Genomic DNA, 17,279 nt, shown 5'->3' with positions numbered 1-17,279 from the left:
TATCCATGTCAAAGCACAGTAGGTGTGCTCCAGCAAAGAATACCTGGCCTCATAAGGTGTGAACTTCTTACTCGGATAGTATATCGCCTGCTCTCTCCTACCGGCTTCATCATGTTGCCCCTGAACGCAGCCAAAGGCTCTGTCCAATCACGTACAGATACAGCAACAGAGGTCTTCTTGGTTCTGGAGGGACCAACACGGGCGGTTTAGATAAATATTCCTTGATTTTGTCGAAGGCTTTCTGGCATTCTTCGGTCCAATTTGTCGCAGCATCTTTCCTCAGCATCTTGAAGATCGGCTCACATATCACTGTTGATTGCGCTATAAAATGGCTGATATAATCGAGGTGTCCTAGAAAACTCATCACGTCCTTCTTGTTCTTTGGTGGTGGCAAGTTCTGAATAGCTTTGATTTTTTATGGGTCTAGCTCAATACCATGGTGACTGATGATGAAACCTGATATCTTCCCAGTAGGGACTCCGAAGGCACATTTTGCGGGGTTCAACTTCAAATTGTATTTTCAAAGTCGGTCGAAAAACTTCTTCAGGTCTGCTTTGTGGTTTGAACTCTTTTGGATTTGATGATAACATCATCCACGTACACCTCTATTTCCTTGTGTATCATGTCATGGAAAAGAGTCATCATGGACCTCCTGTAGGTGGCCCCATCATTCTTCAAACCAAATGTCATCATTTTATAACAGTATATCCCCCAAGGTGTGATAAAGGTTGTCTTTTTGACGTCCTCCTCATCCATCCATGTCACGACCAAAACTGATGGGTCGCGACGGGCACTCGGTACCTTACTCAACCGAGTACGAACGTAACGTATCTTTCGTATCATTCTATCATAGGTAAATGAACCGGAGTAAAGCATGAGGGAATGCAAACTTATACATATGATATACTGGCCTATAAGACCAAAATTACACTGAATATAGGCTGACAAGGCCGTACCATCTTTCACGTACACGACATATGTCTACAAGCCTCTAAGAGTATATATTTGTCATAAAGGTCAGGACAAAGCCCCGCCATACCAAACAATACACATCTAAATCATACTGACCAAACAAGCAACTTCGGAGCAAATGGAGTGCACCGACATCTTCAGCTGAGCTGATCGCCTACTTTGAGGACTCTCGACCTGTCTATTGAGACTTGCGGGCATGAAACACAGCATCCTCCGGCAAAGGGAAGTCAGTACAAATAATGTACCGAGTATGTAAGGAATGAAAATCAGTAAATAATAGACATGAGAGAAACATGGAGTAAAAGACTCGACATGTACATTTGTGCTATGTGAATCATTTCGTTTTTTATAATGCCATGTATATGCGTATAAATGTCATACCATGCATAGGTATATGCATTCATAACATCATCAAGCCTCTGAGGGCATCCCATCATATCATTTCGGCCACTGTGGGCAAATCATCAATGTATACCAGCTGATCAGGTGGTGGTGCGTATATAACGCCGTAACCTTTTCCCATATTCCATATACATATAATATATGCGTATATAATGCCATCTGGTCATGGGTCAATGTACATGTATAAATGCATGAAATGCATAAGAAATAAGTTAATAAGATTTCTCGGAATGTCATAAAATCAATAAGCCTTTCGGGTAAACTGTATCAAATACGTATTTTTCTGAGACCCATGAATTGAAGATATAATAATAAATCACATGGGGAATCAAGAATATAGACACCCCTAGTACTTCTATGAATAGAGTCAGTTATGGAAATTGTACATTTGCTCATTTTGTTTGTATCGTATTGATCATGCCAAAAAGAGAGAAAGGATAGCCTTAACATACCTGAGCCGATTCTCTTAGATAATCCCTCTAACACACGTTAACTGCGACAAAACACGTGACGGCAAGATCGAAGTAGGAAAAAATTCGTATGAAATTTTGTTGTAGCAAATCACGTTGCTATCGTCTACTCTTGTATGAATTTCGTGGCTTCTTGTTGCTTGACTTGGACATACTTTTGTATATGTTTGCTGAAGAAATCACGTTTCCATCTACTCCTTGTAAAGAATTCACATGAATTCAAGAATTCACATGAATTATTTCTTTGATAAATCCATACGTTACTTTGTAGATAATGAGATCTTTGATAATCTCATGTGAATTCCTTAATGAAGTAAGGATAAAGATATTCCAAGAAAAAGAAGTCTTTAAAAAAAATGGTGAGCTCCATCTGTTCTTATCTTAGCAAGCTTACGTCCAAAGACTTAAGTTTCCAAAATGATTCTTTGAGTTTCAAATGCATTCTTTAAAAGTCTTGGTTGGTAGGTCCATTTATATTTTAATGCTTAGCAAGACTTTTTGTCCCCAAATTGTGACACCAACTTAGCATACATATTAGTCATAGATTACTTTAGTTGTCATGGTCCCACGTGGACAAGACAATTCTTACACTTACCCACTTAAATTAATAATTAACCAATTATCTCAAATTACTTAAAATACTACTCACTTTTACCATACTTTATACACTTTACTATCACGGCAATATGGTACCTTATATGGTACTAGTCCATAAATACTGGGTATTTTAGCTCGGGCCGTATTTTACCTCAAAATGACAAACTTCGACGAAATTCATTTTCTTCGATTCGCTTACCCTCTCACCTTCACGAATTAACTTATCACTTGTTTTAAATAGCGTAGTACTTATAATCCCAAAATAAATTTCATTCCCGAACTTACGTCGATTAACTTACGATGAAACTTCAACGTACGAAAATACGGAATGTGACATCTCATTTCCGAGATTTCATTAATTTATTTGTGGCGTATATTCACGTACGAAAATATGGGGTGTAACATCATTCCCCCCTTTGAAACATTCATCCTCGAATGTTGACTGATGCACTTATCATTCTCATAACGCATAGCTCTTGCGAATACTTTAGTACTCCTCTTGCCATCTACGCGACTGTTTTGTGAATGAATTCTTAAGGCCACGGCATTCCTCCTTTAAGCCTCTTTCTCACACCATGACTTGTGGTTGGAATCTTTGTAACTGTTGCTACCTTTTATCATGCAGCTTGTACGACCTTTTCCTAGTATGTGTGCCTATGCAACTCTTCTCTCCTTTTTCCTCCAGTTTTTAGCCAATCTCTAGGCCTCACTTTGTAAGCATATACAGAGCTTGATAAGATGTCTCTCTGGGCATCTATAGGTATACTGAAGTTCTTTGCTCGATACTTTGTTGAACTTGCGAATATTACTATATCTTATTTCATAGACCCGGTTATCCATTCGTATGACTTTACTGCATCTAGGTAAGTCATACTATACCATAACTCTTACTTCGATTTATCGTTACTGAGGTCTGCTACCAAACTCCAGGTTACTCTCGTTGCTTTTCCCATATATATAAATCTAAGTCCTTTAGTGCTTCCTCATTACTATCCATCTTAAGAATGACGGCCTAATCTCATCTCATACTTTGTGACTTTTGCCCATCCATTGTTGATTCACCTCAATATTGATCTACAATATACCACTGATAACTTGAAACTTCTTACGTAATACCTTTCCATTAGGGCTTATGTTGCATCAAGGGGTATTTGAAGTGATTTTCCTGATCCACTTAGCGGCGATATTGTACTTCAATAACCGTATTTTATAGCATCCCAATATGATTCACCTACATGGGTATTTTAATCCCGTACAATTCATGAAATCCTCTTCAAATCATTATTCAATCGAAGGCCCAAACGTCATCCTTTATCTATCACAATCACACCCTCATTCTACTACCATTCCTTATGGAGTGCATACAATGTTGTTGTGATACTGTTGTTACAAGACCATTTCCTCTTTTGGTCAATTTGCTTAGGTTGAAGCCTTCTCCCTTATTTCCTCAGCTAGTCTTTCGTTGTAGTACTTAGGGAAGACCTTCTGACTCTTGTAAAGTTGCGAGCTTTACATCATATATTTGACGGAATTTTTGATGTTCTTCCTTGCCTATAATTATATGTAGTTACTTATTTCCAGGCCCTTGTACTTGTAGAGTTACTCATGAACTGAAGTTTTGACTGTCTTCCCAGTGACATTCTCTTTTATTTACCTTTAACTACCCCAACTCCTATATGAATATATCTCAAGGATCACGATGTCATGTCTGCGAGACTGAATTCCCATGTTGGGGTTCATTATGTTTATCTTGCATGATCTGTTGATTTGTCTACATCCTCTTGTCTAGCCATAACTAGGCTCTTCCTGAATTAACTACTAACTACTCATTGGCTCATTCTCATATCAATATTCTGCGTAATCTTTCGTGGGTCATTTCCTTTATCTTAACTTACGTCCCGCACTGGCTCCTTATCTATCAATAACATCTCAGGCAGGAACCCTTACCTCCTCTCCTTGACGTCGTGTTTGCATAATGTTCTGGAATCATAGCATATCTGTAGGATTTGAATAAGTGCAATCTTATCCCTTTCTCATTCTTATCACATTTTTCCTTTATTAATCCATAGTTACTAGAACCACTTAATTCTGACTTATTGTCACATCACTCCATATCCCCCCCCCCCTTAGGGGAGTACTAGGAGTTTGAGCCACGAGGATCTGCCTATAGATATTTTACCCCTTCATCTTTAGTGTCTTTTCATATCATCGATGACCCTTTACTCGCCTTGCGGCAATCCTTCTGTATCAAGGATAATAAAATTCCTTATTCGCGAGGGTGACACTTAGCATAACTGGCACATACAGTCCCTTAAGCTTAACTTTGCTCATATTGCTTGTTTTAGGAAAGAGTCTTCCTGAATGACCATTCTCTGAATTTCTCATGAATCTTCTTCTGTTTTCCATTCTATTATCGCCGGAACGCAATCCCCGAATCAGTCCATAATTCATGTTTAGTTTATCTTGTTCACCAGTCCATACTGATTTCTGTTACTCTGGGTCTAACCTTTCCTTCTGGTAGTCGCATTAGAGTCACTGACTTATTTCTCGAAATGAGGATATGACTTTATGGCCTATACTCTTTTGTTGTCTCAAAGCCTATGACCTCTCGTCCTTTTCTTCACTTGACTATAGACTATGTAATACAGTCATCGTTTTGATCTACCATTGTCATCCATGTATGATATCTTACTCATAATGCTTCATTAACTCTCTTCTTATTTTTCGCTAACATTTATGTCTATCACTTTATTCTGAAAACTCGAACAAGATATTCTTTTGCTTTTAGCTCCCCTTGCTCTATCTTCTGGCTCTTTGGGTTGCCTAACATCCTTTCCCAACTAGGGACGGGAGCCACACTAAGGTAATATTTATCCTTTCCAGGATTCTAGTGCTTATCTTTGTAGTACTCATAACCGTACTATTTTAGAATGCACCATCTGGGTGTCTCACAAAGAGATCTATTAGCATATTTGCAATGCCCTTCGGAAATGTCAACTAATGCAAATAATCCATCCACCATTCTGGGTTACTCTAACCCCAGTCGGATCCTTATATCCCGTCTTTTTCTTAAACTACACCTGTTAGCCTCCGTAGGGCATAGCTGAGATTGGTGTGGCCAATTGTACATAAATCTATTATTGTTGAAGGTAACTCAAAAGGCTTATATTTCTCTGCTTGAATTATAAATACCAATAACCTTCATTAACTGGGTGCCTCATACCCTTCTTCACCTTGCTTTTTTTTACTTATTGAAACTTGTATCTATCTTCTGAATCTCTCGTTGCCTTTCACCCTAGGGGTGGATAGATATTCTTGCCTTAAGTCTCCTTATCAAGAAGCTTACACGTCTTAGTACACACATAATCCGCTGAAGACCTTACATTTACCCGTCATAGGAATGATGCAAACTCGGGTTCCTCTAACTCAACACTTCCATAGCTATATCTCTTTCCAATCATCTTTCTGGATGTAGGCATCGTCGTATTATGTATAAGGTAGAGTTTAGGAAATTGAGTTCTTACAACTGAGCTCTACCACACGATCTAGAGTAAGAAGAAAGAGTGACAGTCCTAAATGTCCTGTAGCCTCCTGCTTATAGGTGTGGTGCACAGCACACCCATAAATAAGACTCTACTAGACACGACTTGTAGACTCCATATGACAGAACTGCTCTGATACCACTTTTGTCATGACCCAAACTGATGGGCCGCGATGGGCACCCGGTACCTTACTCAACCGAGTACCAACGTAATGTATCTTTCATATCATTCTATCATAGGTAAATAAACCGAAGTAAAGCATGAGGGAATGCAAACTTATACATATGATATACTGGCCTATAAGACCAAAATTATACTAAACATAGGTCGACAAGGCCATACAATCTTTCACGTACACGACATATGTCTACAAGCCTCTAAGAGTACATATTTGTTATAAAGGTCGGGACAGAGCCCCACCATACCAAACAATACACATCTAAATCATAGTGAACAAACAAGCAACTCCGAAGCAAATAGAGTGCACCGACATCTTCCGCTGAGCTGATCGCCTACTTGGAGGACTCTCGACCTGTATATCGAGACCTGCGGGCATGAAACGCAGCGTCCTCCGGCAAAGGGACGTCAATACAAATAATGTACCGAGTATGTAAGGAATGAAAATCAGTAAATAATAGACATGAGAGAAACATGGAGTAATAGACTCGACATGTATGTCTGTGCTATGTAAATCATTTTGTTTTTTATAATGTCATGCATATGCGTATAAATATCATACCATGCATAGGTATATGCGTTCATAACATCATCAAGCCTCTGAGGGCATCCCATCATACCATTTCGGCCACTGTGGGTAAATCATCAACGTATACCAGCTAATCAGGTGGTGGTGCATATATACCTCCGTAACCTTTTCCCATATACCATATACATATAATATACGCGTATATAACGTCATCTGGTCATGGGTCAATGTACATGTATAAATGCATGAAATGCATAAGAAATACGTTAATAAGATTTCTTGGAATGTCATAAAATCAATATGCCTTTTGGGTAAACTTTATCAAATATGTATTTTTTTGAGACCCATGAATAGAAGATATAATAATAATTCACATGGGGAATCAAGAATATAGACACCCCTAGTACTTCTATGAATAGAGTTAGTTATGAAAATTATACATTTACTCATTTTGTTTATATCGTATTGATCATGCCAAAAAGAGAGAAAGGATAACCTTAACATACCTGAGTCGATTCTCTTAGCAATCCCTCTAACACACGTTAAATGTGACAAAACATGTGACGGCAAGATCGGAGTAGGGAAAAAGTCGTATGAAATTTTATTGTAGCAAATCACGTTGCTATCTTCTACTCTTGTATGAATTTCGTGGCTACTTGTTGCTTGACTTGGACATACTTTTGTATATGTTTGCTGAAGAAATCACGTTTCCATCTACTCCTTGTAAATAATTCACATGAATTCAAGAATTCACATGAATTCTTTCTTTGATAAATCCATACGTTACTTTGTAGATAATGAGATATTTGATAATCTCATGTGAATTCCTTACTGAAGTAAGGATAAAGAGATTCCAAGATAAAGAAGTCTTTAAAAAAAAATGGTGAGCTTCATCCGTTCTTATCTTAGCAAGCTTACGTCGAAAGACTTGAGTTTCCAAAATGATTCTTTGGGTTTCAAATGCATTCTTTAAAAGTCTTGGTTGGTAGGTCCATTTATATTTTAATGCTTAGCAAGACTTCTTGTCCCCAAATTGTGACACCAACGTAGCATACATATTAGTTATAGATTACTTTAGTTGTCATGGTCCCACGTGGACAAGACAATTCTTACACTTACCCACTTAAATTAATAATTAACCAATTATCTCAAATTACTTAAAATTTTACTCACTTTTAACACACTTTATACACCTTACTATCACGGCCATGTGGTACCTTGTATGGTACTAGTCTATAAATACCGGATATTTTAGCTCGGACCGTATTTTACTTCAAAATGATAAATTTCGACGAAATTCATTTTCTTCGATTCGCTTACCCTCTCACCTTCACGAATTAACTTATCACTTGTTTGAAATAGCGTAGTACTTATAATCCCCAAATAAATTTCATTCCCGAACTTACGTCGATTAACTTACGATGAAACTTCAACGTGCGAAAATGCGGGATATAACATCTCATTTCCGAGATTTCATTAATTTATTTATGGCATACTTTTACGTACGAAAATATGGGGTGTAACAATCCAAATCTGATGATATCCTGCGAAGCAATCCACAAAGGATTGGAGTTTATGCTTAGCGCAGTTGTCGATCAGTATGTGTATGTTGGGAAACGGAAAATCATCCTTAGGACTTGCTCTGTTCAGGTCTCGATAGTCAACACACACTTTGACTTTCCCATCTTTCTTTCGAACCGGCATAATGTTGTCTAACCAGGTCGGGTATTCGACAACTCGAAGAACCTGGCTTTGATTCTCTTGGTAAACTCCTCTTTTATCTTCAAACTCGTATCTGGCTTGAATTTTCTGAGCTTCTGCTTTACCGGCGAACACATTGGGTTGGTGGGTAGCTTGTGAGCTACTATAGATGTGCTTAACCCAGTCATGTCGTCGTAGGACCATGCGAAAATATCCTCATATTCCTTTAGAAACCTGATATACTCTTCCTTCTGTGATAATGACAGATGAATGCTTATACGAGTTTCCTTGACTGTTTCAGAATCCCCCAAGTTAACTGCCTCAGTTTCCTCCATGTTGGATTTTGGTTTGTTCTCAAAATTCTCTACTTCTTTTATAATTTCCTCAGATATTATATCATCTTCCAAATCTTCCGAATCACTGTCCTTATGTTGCGTTGTCTCATTACATGCCACAGTCATAGGTTTATCATGATATGTAATAATTATGCTAAAAAGAATGTAGAAAGATAATAATAAATATGAAAAGCAATAATGCATTAATAAAGCTTAAAACTGTCAACAGGTACGACTCGATGGATCGAGTAATTATTTCAAAATAAAATACTGAAAATGTCTTAAATGCTAAAAAATAATGTAAAAACAAGTCATGCTAATTCTGCAAGGCTACCCAGGTACTCGGCGAGCCCAGGATGGTGCAGCGGTCCAGTTCTTGAGAACAACTCCTTCTCCCACTGTCTGAATAGTAAGGTCTTCCTCCTTCTCCTCCTCTAAAATTGCACTGCAGTCCATATCTTCCTCGTCTAGAAACAACTTCCTCATACCGGCTAAAATCTCGTCTTCCCCGGATCCTCACATCATGTCAGTCTGACGGAATATCTGGTGCAGCGGTGGTATGGATTGTTCCAACGGATAGTAATCGGCGCACCACGGTGGTGTCCAATCCTGATATTCTTGCACGGTATATTCATACCCGAGCCCAAAGGTCATTCCATGATACTGCGGTTGTATGGGTTCTGTGATCCCCTGAAGCTTTCGGCCAAGACCCTTGCCCGGTTCATATCCCGTCCATAACAATATACTTTCTATCTTATTGCTCTACCATCGATCCTTCTCAATTACGTTTACCCACTCAATGTGGTGGTATATTTCTCCTCCCAATTTCCTCCTGTTTTTGATGACTGGAACGGTCTGGTTGGTGTAGATAGGGTTGCTTTCGTCTCCATGAATGATCACCTTCTGATGATTCCACTCGAACTTCACAACCTGGTGAAGAGTAGGAGCCACTACCCTAGCTGCATGTATCCATTGTCATCCCAACAATAGGTTATAAGTGGTAGATATATCTAACACTTGGAATTCTACATCAAAACCAGGTCAGGCCTATCTGTAGATCAAGTTTGATTTCTTCGATAGTGGCTCTCTGAGATCCATCGAATGCTTTCACATTCATGCTTCTCATCCGTATCTCATGCAGGCCTTTACCTAATCTTTTCAGAGTGGTCAGCGAGCATATGTTTAGGCTCGAACCTCCATCTATCAAGACCCTGGAAATGAACTTGTCTTTAAATTGAACAGTAATGTGCAATGCCTTATTGTGTCTCAATCCCTCTGGTGGTAACTCATCTTCGTGGAGAGTAATTTTATCACTCTCCAGTACCTGCCCGACCATGTTAGCCATCTCTATGCTAGTGATACTGGTAGGTACATAAGGTTCGCTCAATACTTTCATCAAGGCATTCTTGTGTGCGTCTAAATTTTGCAATAGCGACAAAATGGATATCTGGGCGGGAGTTTTGTGCAGGTGATCTACAACAGAGTATTTTCTCGCATGTACCTTCCGCCATATATCATCAGTGCTTGTTTCAATGATAGGTGGCTTAGATGCAGATTCTTTGCCTTTTTGATAGCATCCTAGGAAGCTCAACTCTATTCAAGGACAAGGATGAAGCTTTGGAATCTCAAAGATGGCCTTCTAACAATATGTCAAGCTAAAGAGTTGCAAAATAAGGCGATTAGACTTCAAGTACAAATAAAGAAGCTTTTAATTGTGGAGAACGAGCTCAAGACCAAAGAAGATAAATTATACAAGTTTTACAATTATTTGGTGGCCCAAATTGAAGTCCAAGAGGAGGAAGATTGAGTCCCGAACTCGGCCCTTAAAATCTAGCAAAAGGGCACCGAGAAGAGCCCAAAATGAGCTTAAAAGAGGTCCAAATTGGGGTGTTTGAAATGGAGCCCAATTGGAGTCCAAACCAATGACCCAAACTAGTAGTTTTAAGGCCCAAATCTGCCCCAAAGGGATTTGGCTGCCCCTACCTAATTTTTTGACTTTTCTTATTTCTTAGCAATCACCCTACCTAATTTTGATGACTTTGTTACCCCTTAGCAGCCCCCTACCTAATTGTAATGACTTTTTATGCCTTAGTACTCATATAAATAAGGAGTTCTTCTCATTCATTGAGACACTTCATTATTGATTAAGTATATCATACTTTGAGAGTTCTTTTGAACCTTTGTTACTTGTGCTTTGAGATTTATCTTTCAACCTTTACTAGTTCATAGTTCAAGGTAGTAAGATTACTTCTCTATTGTGATATCTTTGATTCCTTTGTGGTATTCTTAGAAGGCGATTAATACTAGTTATTAATTATTGTCTCAAGTTACTCGTAAAGTGGTCAAGATCCGAATCTATTGTTTTGATTTGCTTTTAAGTAAAGGCGTTTGATTTCTTCAATAAATCAAGACGTTGTTGCTTTGATCTTGTCAAGGCTATAGAACTTGTGTTCTTGGAAGTTCTTGGAATTCTTTCCTTGAATTTTCCCATATCCTTTATTTTCTGCCCTTTAGTTCTAGTTGCTCAATTCCTTATTGTTATTGATTTCGTATTTACTTTTCAAATTCTTACTCTAGTTTGGATTCCGACCTTGTCGTTATCAAGTGGTATCAGAGCGGTTCTATCAAGGTTATGTTCTTGATAATTCTGGGGATTTCTTGAATACTAAGAGCGAAAAAAAAACAGGTTAAAAAAAACAAGTTTAAAAAAAAAAACGAAAATCAATTTTTTTTAAAAAAAATTGCTTGCTCTCTAGGAACTTTCTTTTGTATCTAATTTGTTTTCAAAAACTATCAAAGGAAACAAGAAGAGGGGATCCCAGATTTCAAAGATAAGACAAAAATTCAATTTTTTTTACTCTTTCTAATCTAAATATATAATTATTTCCTTTTTGTTCGTGTCTTGTTTCAACCGAGCCTAATAGTTCTAGGATTTGGTTCTTCTTTCATTTGTTCCCCAAAACATCTGAATTTTACTACTAAGAACTTCATACGAGTTGTGTTTAACTATAAATCTACAAAGTATTTTGTTCAAAGGTTATTTTGAGAGGAAAAAAAGGCAAGAGCGGTGAGAGCATTATAGGGAAAAAGCCAAATTTGAGAGATACATATTTTCCTTAATCTATGTCAAGATGTCTCAAACAGGTAGTTACAGTGGAAGGAGGAAAGCTATGACTCAACAACTTGAAAAGTCGAACTTACAGTATACCGAATGGAAGGAAGACAATGGTAAAGTTATTTTTCAAACAAGAGCTAAAGTGATGTATGCAATTTATGCCCTTAGAATTGACAAAATATTTGGCTATAACTTAATTAGCACTTATATGGTTGAGAAATTGAACTTGCCTTGTGTTGAAGATATTGAACCCTACATGTTTAAAAGGGTAAAAGTAGATAAAAGAGTGTTCTTGCCATTCTCTATTGGAAGGTATGAGGATGTGATTTGGTGTGATGTCATTCCGATGAATAATTTTCATATCTTGTTGGGATGGCCATGGTATGTCTATAGAAGTGCTTCATATAGAGATACTCTTTTGAGATTAATGGGAAGAAACTCATTCTTGGGCCTTTGACTCCCTCACAAATTTGTGAAGATGAAAAGATTGTTAAAGAGAATATGAAAAAATATGAGAGAGAAAAGAATGAGAGGAGTAAGGGAGTGCATGTTGACATTCCAAGAGAGGAAAAAGGAGAGGTTGTCTTGAGTGAAAAGAGTGGGATGTCAAGTGAGGTAAAGAGTGATATTGAAAAAAAGAAAAGAGAGAAGGTAATGAGATGAACAAAGTCTGTGAGGTAGAGAGAGAAAAGCAAGAGGGATTGAGTGAAAGCAAAGAAAAACCCTTTAGTGAGAGAAAAGAGGCTAAGGGTGAGGAAAACATTAGTCTTGTGATAAAAGCCAAAGAGAGTGTAAGCAAGAAAAAAGTTTCTCTACTTCCTAATCCATTAACTCTTTCTTGTTTTAGTTCTTGTGATTTTGTGCAATCACATGTTGAAATACCTTTTGAAAGGGGTGGTGAGGTGCAGGAGATGGTGGCAAAAGATCCAATTGGATTCCAACATGAATTTGGCGATATCTATTCTTGTTGGATGGTGGAAGATAAAAGCTTGGTTAAATTCTTTGTTATTGAACCTTTGGACTATTTTCATTCTTATTTACAGTGTTATGACATGGAGTTTCCTAAAAGCATTGCTAAGTTGGAGCCATTGCATAAAAGAATACAAGGTGATGATGTTCCATTGGTAAATAAGTCCAAGTATGGTATGTATAATTGGTTTATTTGCATTCTTGGTCTTTCTAGAAGACCTAAGGTATTTTTGGAGGTAATGAATTATACTCTTATTTCTTATGTTGGTGACTTTATAATTTTTGTGGATGATGATATTTTGATGCACATCAAGTCATTAACTGTAATATCTAAGTTAAAGTGCAAGAGTAATTTGCTTCCTTTTGAAATTGTGTATGACATAGATGATTATGTATTCCAACTTGGTGGAAAGAGGCATGAAATTTATGAGAAGAGGCTTGTGAATGAGTTAAATATTTCTTCTTCTCTTATTCAAGTGGCTAATGAGTTTTCATGTGATAAATTGCTAGAATGTGATTTTTATTGTGTGATGGGGAGTCATTCTTCAAGTCATGTTCATTGTGAGCTTGTAAAAGTATTTGTTACTAGTAAAGATGATATGCATGATTGTTGTAACACTTGTGATCAAATACTCTTTCATGTAGAGGAATCCATGAGATTTGTAATTGTAGATAGTTGGCTATATCATGAAAGTATCTTCTTTGATACATGTGGTAGAGATACTTATATTAAATGGATGTGTGGTTAATCTTTTATAATTTCTTTGTCATGTATACCTATGGACTACCTTACCGACAAGATCGAATTGCAAGTTCCATTGCATGGCCCATCTACAAGAGGTTTTTATTGTATTGATCTAGATAGGCATAAATTTTGTTGGGATGATGATATCCATATGCTTTATTTATACCTATTAGGATTAATTGGGTTAAATGGGCACATGGTCACTATCTTATTTTATTCCTACTAGTTTTTCAGATTAGTGGATGCCATTTACAAGGGCGTGTTTTCTTTTTCTTGCAAGGTCGAAATTCGAGGACGAATTTTCTTCAAAAAGAGGGGAATGATAGCATCCTAGGAAGCTCAACTCTATTCAAGGACAAGGATGAAGTTTTGGAATCTCAAAGATGGCCTTTAACAATATGTCAAGCTAAAGAGTTGCAAAATAAGGCTATTAAACTTAAAGTGCAAATAAAGAAGCTTTTAATTTTGGAGGACGAGCTCAAGACCAAAGGAGATAAATTATACAAGTTTTACAATTATTTGGTGGCCCAAATTGAAGTCCAAGAGGAGGAAGATTGAGTCCCTAACTCGGCCCTTGAAATCTAGCAAAAGGGCACCCAGAAGAGCCAAAAATGAGCTTAAAAGAGGTCTAAATGGGGGTGTTTGAAATGGAGCCCAATTGGAATGACCCAAACTAGTAGTTTTAAGGCCCAAATCTGCCCCAAAGGGATTTGGCCGCCCCTACCTAATTTTTTGACTTTTCTTATTTCTTAGCAACCACCCTACCTAATTTTAATGACTTTGTTACCCCTTAGCAGCCCCCTACCTAATTGTAATGACTTTTTATGCCTTAGTACTCCTATAAATAAGGAATTCTTCTCATTCATTGAGACACTTCATTATTGATTAAGTATATTATAATTTGAGAGTTCTTTTGAACCTTTGTTACTTGTGCTTTGAGATTTATCTTTCAACCTTTACTAGTTCATAGTTCAAGGTAGTAAGATTACTTCTCTATTGTGACATCTTTGATTCCTTTGTGGTATTCTTAGAAGGCGATTAATACTAGTTATTAATTATTGTCTCAAGTTACTCGTAAAGCGGTCAAGATCCGAATCTATTATTTTGATTTGCTTTTAAGTAAAGGCGTTTGATTTCTTCAATAAATCAAGACATACAGCTTTGATCTTGTCAAGGCTATAGAACTTGCGTTCTTGGAAGTTCTTGGAATTCTTTACTTGAATTTTTCATATCCTTTATTTTCTGCCCTTTAGTTCTAGTTGCTCAATTCCTTATTGTTATTACTTCCGCATTTACTTTTCAAATTCTTACTCTAGTTTGGATTCCCGACCTTGTCGTTATCACTTTTCCTCCAAGATTCTCAGGTGTGTAAACTCTGCCAGTTCGAGTCATACCTTGCGCAACACCTGTCTCTTCCATCTTGGCCTTTCCCTTTCTTCTTGCCTCCGCAACATAATCCCATGGGACATCATCAGACTTATAACATGGTGTGGGAGCTACCATCACAGTGAAGGGCGTAGCTACCTCGACCTCAAACGGTTCCTGGGTTTGTACCACAACCGGTGAGAGGGTGACAAGAGATGTCTTGGGAGTATCCCCCTCTCGAATAAGTCCAATGGATCCCTCCTGATCCCATTCCTCATCAGTTTCTATCACGTTTACTCCCTCGCCCCTAGATTCGGGAGAGGGTTATTACGTACATTTGGTGCGGCTTCCTTTGCTTGTATAACCTTAGTATCGATCAGTGTTTGAATCTTATCCTTTAACATGCGGCACTCCTCAATGATATGACCCTTCATGCCTGAGTGATAGGCACAAGTTTTGTTAGGGTTAATCCACTGGAAAGGGTTCTCAACAACAATAGCAGGAATAGGGGTGATGTAACCAGTGGCCTTCAGTATCTCATACAGTTGGGCTATGGGCTCAACGATTGGGGTGTATTGTCTGGGAGCTCTACGGTCAAAGTTTGGGCGTGGCTTTGGGTAGTTTTGGCGGGCGGGTGGAGGTGAATGGTAATATGCAGGTTGAGTTTTATAGGCATGGTAGGTGGTGGCAGGGTATTGGTAATTTGGAGGTGAGGGTTGATATGTGGGTGGAGGTGTTTCGTATGTAAGGGGAGACTTAGGGCCCTGAGCTACTAATCACGGCACCCACTTCTTTCTTCTTTGAGATACCTCCTTATTGCAAGGCTTTGTTTGTGGCTTGCAGTGCCTCAAAATTGGTCACCATCCCACTCTTGATTCCTTCTTCTATCCTTTCTCCTAACTTGATGATGTATGAGAACTTGTGATTCTCGATAACCATCAACCTTTCATAATATCGCGGATCTCGTGCTCTAACAAAGAACTTGTTCATTTGTTCCTCTTCAAGTGACGGCCTCACTTTTGCTGCCTCTGATTTCCAACGAGTAGCATACTCATGGAAGGTTTCTGTCGCCATCTTCTTGAGGTTCTAGATGTAGAATACGGCTGGTGCGTTCTCTGTATTGAACCTTAATCTGTCAATGAAATCCGATGCCATGCTCACCTAATTTTCCCACTTCTTCGGATTCTGACTGATATACCAAGATAATGCGTCTCATGTAAGACTTCGCATGGACAGTTTCATGCGGATTTGTTCATTCTTACCCACTCCTACAAGCTTGTCGTAGTAGGTTCTCTGATGCACCTTTGGATCACCAATGCCATCAAACATCTCAAACTTTGGAGGTTTGTAACCCTCCGGCAGTTCTAGATCTAGCTGGATACACAAATCTTCATAGTTTAAACCTTCAACACCCTTCCTACCTTCAACACTCTGGACACTCCCTGTCAGTGTCTTGAGTTCTTCTGCCATGTTCTGAATGAGCAGGTCCTTCTCGGTCGGCACAGGTATGTATAGGGTTTGTTGTGGGGTATAGGGTAAGGTTTCCACGTATATTGGGTTGCCTTGATGGGTTCCTGGAACTTGGGTATATGGGTGATCATTGATTGAGGTTTGAGGGGGATCAAGGGTAGGTTATGGTGCATTTTGAGGAGTGTGATAAGTGGTGGTTTGCGGATATTGAGTTAGGTGATGGTGTTGTTGTTGAGGGGTTTGCACTGGTGGTGGGTAAGGTGTGGGATTGTGATATTGGTGCGGTGCGAGAGGATTCAGAGCTATGGATGGTGGATTCTGGTTTTGTATTTTTTGTGGTTGTGTTTTGCTGGTTGGTGTTGGGAACATTTAGAGTAAGGGAAATGTTTGCGAGATTTCGGACTTGCTCAAGCTCACCTTGCAACTCCAGGATTTTCTACTCCAAACATAGGACCAACTCATTCTGTCCTGGCATACTTCTCCCGTCTAATGTTTAAACATTCTCGGCCACAGTAGCATTGTCTTTTTGAATACCAATTATTTTGCCTTTTTTTGGATCGCTAGGTGGAGTAGGAGGTGGAGGACCTCTGGATCTAGTGTGGTATACTGATGATGCCAGTATGCACAAATCAACCTTTGGGAATGGGAATAATCAAAAGAAAAATAAAAGGTGACCAAGTCAGTAAGACGAAGTAAAAGAGAGTTTGCGGTATTTAAACATATATCACATAAGGTCATGCAATAATTCGCGTCCTAATTTTGGGGACCTCATTGCGCCTGAGGTAGCCCTAAGCGACACATAAACTTGGAGAAAATTCATGCCAACATTTGCTTCATTTCCTTAGTGCGAAAATAAGCCAAAACAATCTTTCACTAAATCGAAATAATAA

The 17,279-nt window shown here is 38.4% G+C and overlaps 1 long non-coding RNA gene across 1 annotated transcript; it reads left to right on the top strand.

Moving 5' to 3' along the window:
* The first annotated feature begins 10,868 nt into the window (after nucleotides 1-10,868).
* Nucleotides 10,869-13,242, top strand: LOC138906733 (uncharacterized). Its single transcript, XR_011414340.1, has 2 exons — nucleotides 10,869-11,953; nucleotides 12,884-13,242. It is a non-coding gene; the product is annotated as an uncharacterized lncRNA (long non-coding RNA).
* The last annotated feature ends 4,037 nt before the right edge of the window (nucleotides 13,243-17,279 follow it).

The sequence above is a fragment of the Nicotiana tomentosiformis genome, chromosome 2, assembly GCF_000390325.3.
Source record: "Nicotiana tomentosiformis chromosome 2, ASM39032v3, whole genome shotgun sequence".
NCBI classification, from domain to species: domain Eukaryota; kingdom Viridiplantae; phylum Streptophyta; class Magnoliopsida; order Solanales; family Solanaceae; genus Nicotiana; species Nicotiana tomentosiformis.
Note: the sequence above shows the minus strand (reverse complement) of the source record. Positions and strands in the feature narration are given on the sequence as shown.